The 10,013-nt window shown below is 39.4% G+C and overlaps 1 long non-coding RNA gene across 1 annotated transcript in view; it reads right to left on the bottom strand.

Moving 5' to 3' along the window:
• Window positions 1-10,013, bottom strand: part of LOC107319307 — a 32,594-nt gene that overhangs the window by 16,120 nt on the left and 6,461 nt on the right. The window contains exons 2-3 of the long non-coding RNA XR_001557730.2: window positions 9,205-9,266; window positions 5,141-5,304 (exon numbers count right to left, since the gene is read on the bottom strand). This is a non-coding gene — a long non-coding RNA (uncharacterized LOC107319307). The remainder of the gene's footprint in view (window positions 1-5,140; window positions 5,305-9,204; window positions 9,267-10,013) is intronic.

The raw sequence follows: 10,013 nt of genomic DNA, 5'->3' as shown, positions 1-10,013 counted from the left end.
CATGAGATTATCTTCTCCTCAGGTTCCTTTTTTCTGGACTAGTCTGTCTCCCACACGTCTCCCATCAAAAGCAGACAAATAACTGTGGTGGGCTGACCTCTAGAGAAGCGATTGTTTAGCCCCTATGGCAGCCTTGGCATTCTTCTGCTTATCTTCATTTTCCTCATAAGTACACTGACAAAGTTTCAGTGCATAGAAATTCTTCTAGGGGCGTCTTTATTGTGAGTGGCATTTCTTCTTGAGTCCACATCTAATTTGCTGAGTGTTCAGACTTCCATCAAAACTGCTTGTCATAAAAGAAGGAGCATTCATGGATGAGCCACTTGCAAAAAATAAAATTAAGGGAAAAAACAATGAAGGAAAAGAAATAGCTGATGTCATCCTCAGTCACCTCCAGCTCTGACTCCTAGCTGCCAGCCTAGGCAGTGCACACATATTTGAGGATCATGGAAATGCTTTCTAAATTTTTTTCTCCACACACTCATTCACTCTCAGCATATTCAGAGTTATTTATCAGGTCAGTCATTGATCTCATTCAGCATCTAAGTTGTTTGAGTTCCTTCCTATACCCTCTTTATTGTGGAGAAATACCACGCTAAATAAAATAACTGAGGTCTTAGTAATAGCAGTGAGCTTAGATTAGCACATTTTCACCTTTCTGTATTAAAGACTGTTGGAGTTTTCACAGTTGTTGCACTGAAGATTTAGTGATGTTTGGACCAAAAAATATTTGCTGAACCTCAGAAGTTATTTTCAGCAGACCTGTAAGCTAGGAAGGCTGATGTGAGCAGAGTAAACACTATAACTTGCTACCAAGCATGTTTCTTGAGTTGGCCTGTACTCATTCTTGTCCTACAACTCAGAAGCGATTGTGACTTTGAGGGACTTTTCATTCCTAAAAGGTGAGAGCTACTTCATTTAGACCTTGTATATAGCACAGAAGTATTGTACGTGGTGTTTGTATGATGAAAGCCTACTGTATTTGTGTCATGTTCATAACATGTATTCATAACACTACAGGCAGTGCTTTCACTGTCAGTACTTCATTTCACACCACTGTGTAACACTTCAGGGATAGGCTGTGAGTTGGACCTGCATTATTACAGATGAACTGTAAGTGCAAAGTATAGGGACTGGAAGCAAAGGAAAGCTGATTTTAAAGCCTGGAAATGTGATTGATTACCAGCTCTCTATCATTCTTTGTGCTGAAAGTATTTGTCTAGCAGCATTAAGCATCTGCTTGCTTGTTTCACACAGATGCTGTCAGTAGAATTTGACCTTTTGTTCGGAAGGTGTTTGAATGCTTAATGTAAAAAATATGAAGTTATCAGAAAGGCTGTCTCTTTTGGGAAGAGTGTTCAATTTTTATACAGCCCGAGTTCTTAAAGTACTTTGGAGCATGAATAACTTCAGAGCAGAACAAAGAAGGCAGCGCTAATGTGTAGAAACTCCAGAAGTAAATAACAGCTGTTCAAGAAGACTTCTATTAAATATGTATTAATTAATTTGAAGTGCATCACTTAAATATGTGAAGAGATTATCTTGTGTTAATTTACATTAAAACACACAGCACTTCTTAGCCTCATTACTGTATCCTAAGTGTATCCTAAGCTATCACCTCATTCCACGCTGAACATTTTGTTGGGTGTTGATTGCTTTCGATTTGCCCTTTTAAAATGTCAGATAGTGGCCTCTTTCTTGTTGGTTCTCTTCTTTCTCACGCGTTTTGCTCTTGCATGGTTGCAATACGTACTTGTGCCCGTTATGTGCTTAACAGAAAGATCATGAAAATGTAACAGTGACCACCCACAGCTCAGTTCCCTGATGCGTCCACCTGAACTTTGTGTGTGGTTTTCACTGTTGACTTGTGAACCAGAAGGAAGAATGCAAATGCCCATTTATGTAATGCCTTTAGTATTACCTTTAGTGGAGGAAAGGCTCCTAGAAGAAATGGGATTTCTTTAGCGAAGCTACAGAGAAATAATAACAGACTTTGTGGTCCAAGACAATCTATAAATCTCATTCCATTCATAAAACGAAAGTGTTTTACCCTACAGGGTAACCTAAGGTGGTGCTATCCCAGACAGTCACACTAGCTTAAAATACCTATCTCCCAGTTCTGGGTTTTAACTTCTGAGCTGTACCTTTGTCCTCCTACTTCTGACTCCCATGAGGAAGTGCTAGTTAACAGTAGCAGTTCCTGTTCCTGCACCTATTTCAGCAGACTAATAACAGAGAGAACTGAAGAAAATATAAAGGGCTTGCAGGCTGGTTCTGGCAGAGTAGGAAAGGGGAAGGAAACTAAAATATCTGGCTGTAGCAAAATCTTGAAGTCCGTGACAAATTACTACGTAGCGTGATTCTCTTGAGAGAAGTGAATGGGGATGTTTATCCCTCTTGACTGTAGTTTCAGGTTGTTTGCAGCCTCTTCAGTTAAGACTTCATGAGTTTGCACCTGGGTTACGATTCCAAGATCATCTCTGTTTATATGTGTGCTTAGGGAGACATCTTTTGCTAAATGAAAGCTGAAGTTTAGCAGGTTAATTATGGGAATAGGGATGATATCTGTAGCAAAATCCAGGCTTGGAATTCGCAGTTCCTTGCTTTAGGAGCAGATTTAGAGACAGTGTATTTGTTCTCAAAAAAATATAAATAAATAACCAACAAAGATTTGCATTAGAGAAACTTCATTTTCTGCACCCTTGCCCTAACAAGCAGGCAGCATATGAGGGGCTGAAGCCATTTCTGCTCTATAAACTAGGGAGAGAGAATTGTTTTTAGCTTGTGTGGTGTTATAAGCATGACATCCTGGAGCTGGCTTTGAATGCATAATAAAGACAAAGAACTGGTGCTTAGTTGTTGAGCTTGGAAACAGAACTGCCTGGTTTTGTTTTGGTTTTGTTTGTTTATTTTGTTTTGTTCTTTTGCATTCGCAATGACAGTCTTTGAAGCCTAAATGATATAATGTTCAGAAAGGATGGGAAATTGGACTGAGATATTCTTTTTGTGGCCTAATGTGCCATGGTGCGTAGTGGAATTGAACTGCCTTGATCCACTCTATAGTCCCTGCTGCAGAAGTACTATGAGAACTTAAAATCCTTCCAGTAAATACTGAGCTGGATTTCCTCCATAGAGATATCAGGGGAAATTATCCAATTAATTCCTTGCTTTTATAAGGAGCACTGCTTTTACTGGAGCCTGCAAGAAATTGTGATATGGAAATTCTCTCCATTTTTTACTATTTATTGTTTGACTGTTATAGATAAGGGGCTTTTGATCCTTTGAATGCTTGTCTGCATTTAGAATCCATTGCTCCTTCCTGTCAGCCAATGTAGATGGCTGTGAAAAGACAACACGGAGGCAGCAGTGACACGCGAGTCAGGCCATGAGGTTTGTAGTTAAATGTTGACACTAATAAATGCTTTTTACCCCAAGTCTTCAATGCACAGGTAGTTTTAGAGGAGGGGAAATTTCTGCAAATAGGAACATCCCTCACAAGAGGCAAAAGGGCTACAATTCTCAACCTGTTTTGTTTCTTTTCCTTATAGTTTGGAGCTTTAGAAGTAGTAGAGGTAAGGAGAGACTAGAATGTTTCTTGTTGAACAGTTCAGGGTGGAAAAGAGTGTAATTTTCTTGATTAAAAATCTATTGATTTGTTTAATAGGCAGGTTTCTTTCAAGATGTCAGCAAATGATTTTGCTGAATTGGGCTAAAACTACTGCTTCTTTCCTGCCACTGACAGGTTCTCATTGTTTCACAATGTAAATGCAGTGTTGGACAGCAAGCCTTATGCTTTGACTTCTTTTTCCAGAGGACATTACTCTCTCTGAAATTAATGGCAGAGATGGTGCTTGTTTGAGGAGAGTATTTGGTTCAGGTGTGTTCCTCTGCTAATGGACACATTCTGCTCTAATTTTGTTGTAAAAGAAGCTTTAAATAGCTGGATTTCCAAATGGCAGTCCTAAATTCAGATCTTAAACAATACTTTTTTCCTTCCTGTGGCCCTCTTTCAGCTGTGGCTGTGCAGGGACCAAGCAAGAGCTTGGACAGGGCTCTGAGCACCTGATGGAGCTGTAGGTATCCCTGTTCATTGCAGGGGATTTGGACTAGATGGGTCTTAAGGGTCTCTTTCAATTGAAATGATTCTATGAAATTAAGTGTGCAAGATAGTAATTAAACTCAGAATCGATTGACTTAGTGCTGCAGCTACTCTATTAGCTGTGCCATGTTTTACCACTATCAAAATGAGGTCACAAAACAGAGGAAACTGAAATCATGCTTCATATAAATATAGGAGGAATCCCAGATTCAACAGTAAACAAGGATGAAGAGGAAGGCAGTGCATTAGGGACAAGAAAAGCTGCTGAAGTTTCCTGCCCTTCCTGCCTTGTTGTTTATTGCAGCTTCCTGCTTTTTCATTCTGCTTTTCAAGCCTTTCTTTTGCATATACATAGATTATAGTATGCAGAAGACTAAGAATAAGCTGAAGGAAGAAACTGAATTAATGAAGACATTCTTGTAAGAGAGAAAAGATTCTGTTGTCCACAGATGCGCAAAGAAAAATAGAAAAGCAGCTGCCCTTAGAAATGGAGTAAAGTAGAGAGAAGTGCCACGTCATGATGCTTTAGTCAAAAACTGAACTGTTGAATGCATTTGTATGAGAAGATTTGTACTTCTATACTGGCATATAACCAAGAGGAGAAACAATAGTATCTCATGTCTCAGATACTGTCCTGAATAGTGCTGACATTTTGTTCAACTTACAGGTGGGGAGCAAGGATAAAAGTGATTAACTTTCAACTGTTCTGCTATGGATGACAATATTAATAATTGGTTTATCACAAAAATCATTAATTTCCTTAAGATCAAACTATCAGATGTACAACTGTGCTCTGTTGTCTTCCAAAGGAAGATTCTGAAGGGCACAAAGCCCCTATCTCACCAGTTTCCTTTTCTCTTCTGCAGAATGTTTGTGTTTTCTGAAAGCCTTTGCTCAGACTCACTGCAAAGGTGATGGAAGAAACTTATGCAGCCAGTTGGCTGTTAGGTGGAGCTGAGCCCTCAAGGGTAGTCTTTCTGGGTCAGCTGGCCTGCAGAATTAAGAAACTGAGGATATAGTTTGCTGGTAATGAGTTCTTACCTTAACAGAGTATCTGTGCCATAACCATGAGGAGGGAAGCGCTGGAGTTGACGTGAGCTGCCTTACTTTACTCCTTGCAATCACTTCCCTGTGCAATTTAGCTCTTCTGTGTAAAGTATCAGCTGAAGCATTCATGACAGCAAATGCAGCTCGTGGCACTTGGGCTGTGAAAAGTTTATAATGCATTATTAATAGTAATTTGAAATCCGAAATAATTATATGACTGATAGTTCAGTTGGGAACTGAAAACAAAGTTTCAGGAAATAAGGTTGGTTGGTTGTTTTTTATTTGTTTTGTTTTGTTGTTTTTTTTAATACAGCCTTGGTCAAATAGCCACAGATATTGTGGGACTCTGAAGCTCCAGCCGCGGCTGCAGCAACAGACATGGTGAAATAGATCAGTGGTCCAATCTGTGCTGACAACTCCTATGTAACTAAAAATAGGAAAAATAGAAGAGAAAATTTGTAGGGCTGGTAGTGGCTTGTATTTTTCAATAATTTATCAAGATTCGAGAGCACAGATTTCCTTTGGGAAATATTAGTTCTTAGGTTTACAAAGTGCCTCAGTTGTAAATACCCATAAAAATGACAATTTGGTAGGTCGTATTTATTCGTAAGCGGGTCAAAGGACATTAGCGTATTCCTCCTGTATAAATCTGTCAAGTACTGAATTTCTTTATGCTCCCAAATCACAAAAGCGCCTCTTACAGTCAAGGAGAAAACGTCGCATTATTGCCAATGAAGGACAACAAGCAAGCATATCGATCTCTACCCAATAACTTTTGCCCTGCTTGCTAAGTTTTTATCACTGTAACTGGACACATCAAGGGATTGGATTTAATATATACATATAGCGCTGATTTATTACAGGAGGAGAAATACAATCTGGCCTTACTCCTAGCTCAATATTTTAACACTTACTTTGTCCCTTGCATAGAAGTTTGCTGTAACTTTTCCTACCGACAAGGCACATAACTTTCAGATACCCCTGGATGTACACAAATCTTCAGCTTCTGTAGGCCTGCCAACTGTTACCTGTGTTCATGCAACCTACATTTGATAGTCTTACAGTCATGAGTCTTGATTTTAAGGATTTATATATGTGGAAGTCTATAGCAGAATTGCTGTTTGTTTTGGAGATGCATAAGTAAGGATGTTCTTGGAGAGAGGAGAGGTGAGATTGGAGACCATACAGGCATAGTGGTCTGGATGCTGCTTGCGGAGCTTTGTTTCAAGCTATTTGTGAAGCTTTTATATATATATATATATATATATAAGCGCTGTTTACTAGTCATAGATGCTGGCATGCAGCAGCGTTTTTGTGTGCTCTCTCTCTTGTTAGTAAAACTTTGGGTTTTCTTGTTCATTTTTTGTTGATAACTGCAGTATGCTGTAGAGAATTTAGCCCACTTCACCCACAAGGCATCTTTGGACTCATATCTAGCCAGAAGACATGAGTTTCAGTTTAGCATCTTAATAGATGGGCAACCCTTTTGTGGAATAAATGGGTGCAGAAGTAGCTGGCAAATTTCAGCTCATGCTCATGATGATGTGGAGAGGAAGGAACTTGAGTTTTTCCAGATGTGTCCTTCCCCGGCCAGAAATTTAGTTGTGAGGTTATATTCAAAGATTAGCTATGCTTGTCAATATTTCCAGGTATTTAGTAATCCCAGCCTTTCCTCAGCATGTGAGCAGATCCTTTCTACAGGGTGAGCACCACAAACCTGACATTAGAAATGCCCCTTGCACTGCAGGTGGTACACACACTCACAGTTGGCTCTTGTGCATGTGCTCTCCTGCTGAGTTTCACAAGCACAACAAATTGGATGCATCCCAAACATTTTAGAAACACGTTGCATGTTCAGATCATCTGTGCAACACATGTACCACAGGTCTGATGATTCTTTAAGAGCTGGACACAGTGCATGAACTACACAGCTCCTGGTGGCATACTACTGCATAGGAAATTCTGAACAGGATAGCGGCACACAGAAATACTGCCTTTTACTAAGAACCTCTAGGAAGAATTCTGCCATTGGAAGAATGTGATTCTTGATTCTTCCATCTCCTGTCTTGTGGCAAAGAGCCATATTGTAAGACTTAGCCTGCTTTCCCTATGCTTTCCTACTGCATAGATTTTGACAGGATCTGGGAAGGCGGTGGTTTTTGATTTGGGAGGGAAAGGGGTGCCTTGACTGGAACATATTTTCTTCACCCATGTGAATTTAAGCCAGAAAAGGAGATAAAAGTAGAGAGAGCAAGTTGGGAATAAGGAGAGGAAAATATGCCCCAGGGTGCTCATTATTCAATCCAGCTTTGCCAGCCTTCTTCAAATCATCTAAGAGAACCAGGCTCAGAATGAGTGTTACAACTGCTCCCATGGAATTCTCCCCTTTCCAGGTGAGTACAGAAAGCCATAGTTACTAGATCAGTGATGAATCATGATTTTGTTCATCCAAAGAGCCTTAGGCCTTTTTCCCCTTCCAAGCATGTAACTTACTTGCAGGGCTGACAGAAAAGCAGTCAATTTCATTTTTTCCTTTTTTTTTTTTTTTCCCCTCAAATATCCATTTGCCTTTCCATTTATCTGCTTTGATCTAAAATATAGAACCTGATGGATGCCCTAGGTAAATCAAACAGTTCCTGTCTGCCAAAACGGTTTTGCAAATGCTTATTTCATGCCATTACCATTTTTCTGTTTCTTGCAGTAAATCAAAAAGTATCACCCATTCATCCACTTTAAAAGTAATGCCTTTCCTTTGCATAATTACACATACCCAGTGGAGATCTGTATGCACAGTAAATCTATTCCTTTAAAAGGTTTCGCCTTAAGTACCGCAGTGACATAAATTGGTGTAGAGCAAATTTATTTATTGAATGGGTTTATTCTTTTAAATGATCTGGTAACTGTTACACTTCCATTGTTTGATTTGGGTGGGGAGGGCTTTTATTAATGTATCAGATTTAATTCTGCAGCAGTTGCTTATGTGAAAAGGTCTCGCTCCTTACAGGACTTTGTAGCAATTTATACGTGTGTAATTTATTCTCATTACAGGCTTTTTCTTAACTGGTGCTCGGGGGGTCTTCACTGTATCTCCAGTAGATCCTTGAGAATTAAATAGTTTAATGAATTTAATGAGCAAACCTGGAAGAAGTACAAATAGAGTATTGTATGTATTTGTGTATCGCCTCACCAAATGTGCAAATAACATAAATATGCTTTTACAAGTTTTATAAGAACGTGAGATTGCCAGAAACAAATGCCTTCCAGCAATAAGCGGCCCAGACAATACTTTGGCATAGCAAAGATTCAAAAAAATGGATCTCCTCATCATTCTTATGTAAACTTGTTCATTTTTATCAGTCGTGCCTGTAGCTCTCAGGGGTGTCCAACCTAAAGCAGACAAGCCCAGCTGGTAGAAGCCTGAGAGTGAAGTAATGAATTTTTTAGCAGATCCAAGTTGATTTTTAGGCTTACTAGAATTACCTCCCATTTCCCTGGAAGGAAAATTGTAGGAAGGATATTTAAAAATAATAATAATAATAATAATAATAATTAAGAAATCTTGCCAGAACAGCAAAAGTAGCACTGGAAGCTAAGCACAGCTGAGCACAAACACATCCTGAGTGCGTTTGAAATTGGGGCCATGGTGTACTCTTGCAATCTTTATATGTGTGTTCAGTTTCATGCACATAGAAGCCTGGAGTCATGGGTTGAGTCTGAGAATATACATGTTTGTAGGCTAAGCTGTAGCGTGAGTGATGTGCTGGAGAGCTGAACATAACTGATAGTGTTGTTGTGTTTTCTGTGGAGGTATTTTGTGTGGCACTGGATGAAAAAGTAAAATTCAAGTATTTCTTTAGGCTGTTTAGAAAAAAAAATGCAGAAACATTTTGGGGAGAGGATGATTCACAGGCAGGTTTCAGGTATCAAAACTCATTTGGTTAATGAAGGCAATTTCATGAATACAGTCAAAATATTCAACCCTATAATTTCACACTATTCATTTCAAAATCCTGTCTTTTTGTCTCCCTAGCTTTACAAAGCTGTCAGTGCTGTCTTACCTTCAGTTGGAAGGAAAATATTGCTTTATTATCCGAAGCGCATCTGAGATAATACCACAGGCCTGGAATGAGAAGATACATATGATAATTACTGATTTAGCAAAGGCTGTTTTTGAAGGAAGAAAACTTTTATGTACAGTTCCACATTTCCTGCCCAGTAAAGTCAGGCATTTTGAGATTTCATTTAAACCCGATTTGGCTTTTTGGGGTCCTTTACTAATATCTAAAGTAGATCAAAGGTTACCAACTGCCCCATTATGATCAGAATTGAGTGAGGTTATTGCAACCATGTGGCTTCACAGTAGTAGTCAGAAAAGTAACAAACTCTGGGCAGGAGGAGCTTAGGGAACCTCCCCATACACTGCATTTAATGCATAACACTAATAATGCATAATAATACTGACATGTTACAATAAATCACACCTTTTCTTTAGTATTTAGGTGTACACATAAGGATGCATACTGCCTAGCCTAACTCAGCTACCCCAAGTAACACATTTGCAGAGATACATATGCCTTGAGCAGGAAGAAAAAGACTTCTAACTAGTCTGTAGTGACTCTTGATAATGGTAAAGGCAGGAGTGTGTGATGTGGTTGTGTGTGATAGCAAGAGACTAGATTAGCAAGCAACAAAGATGCCCCTTTAAATGCACTCATGGGAGCTGCTGGCTGGAAGCACTGGGGGTGCAGCCTTCTCTGCTGGAAACAGCCTCCCCTCTGTTCTGTAGTTGGGAACCAGAGGAGCCACCTTAAAGGGCAAGAGTACCTCATCTCCCAAACTGGCTCAATCTTTGTCTTCCCATGCTGTT

This window comes from Coturnix japonica, chromosome 11, assembly GCF_001577835.2.
Source record: "Coturnix japonica isolate 7356 chromosome 11, Coturnix japonica 2.1, whole genome shotgun sequence".
NCBI lineage: Eukaryota > Metazoa > Chordata > Aves > Galliformes > Phasianidae > Coturnix > Coturnix japonica.
Note: the sequence above shows the minus strand (reverse complement) of the source record. Positions and strands in the feature narration are given on the sequence as shown.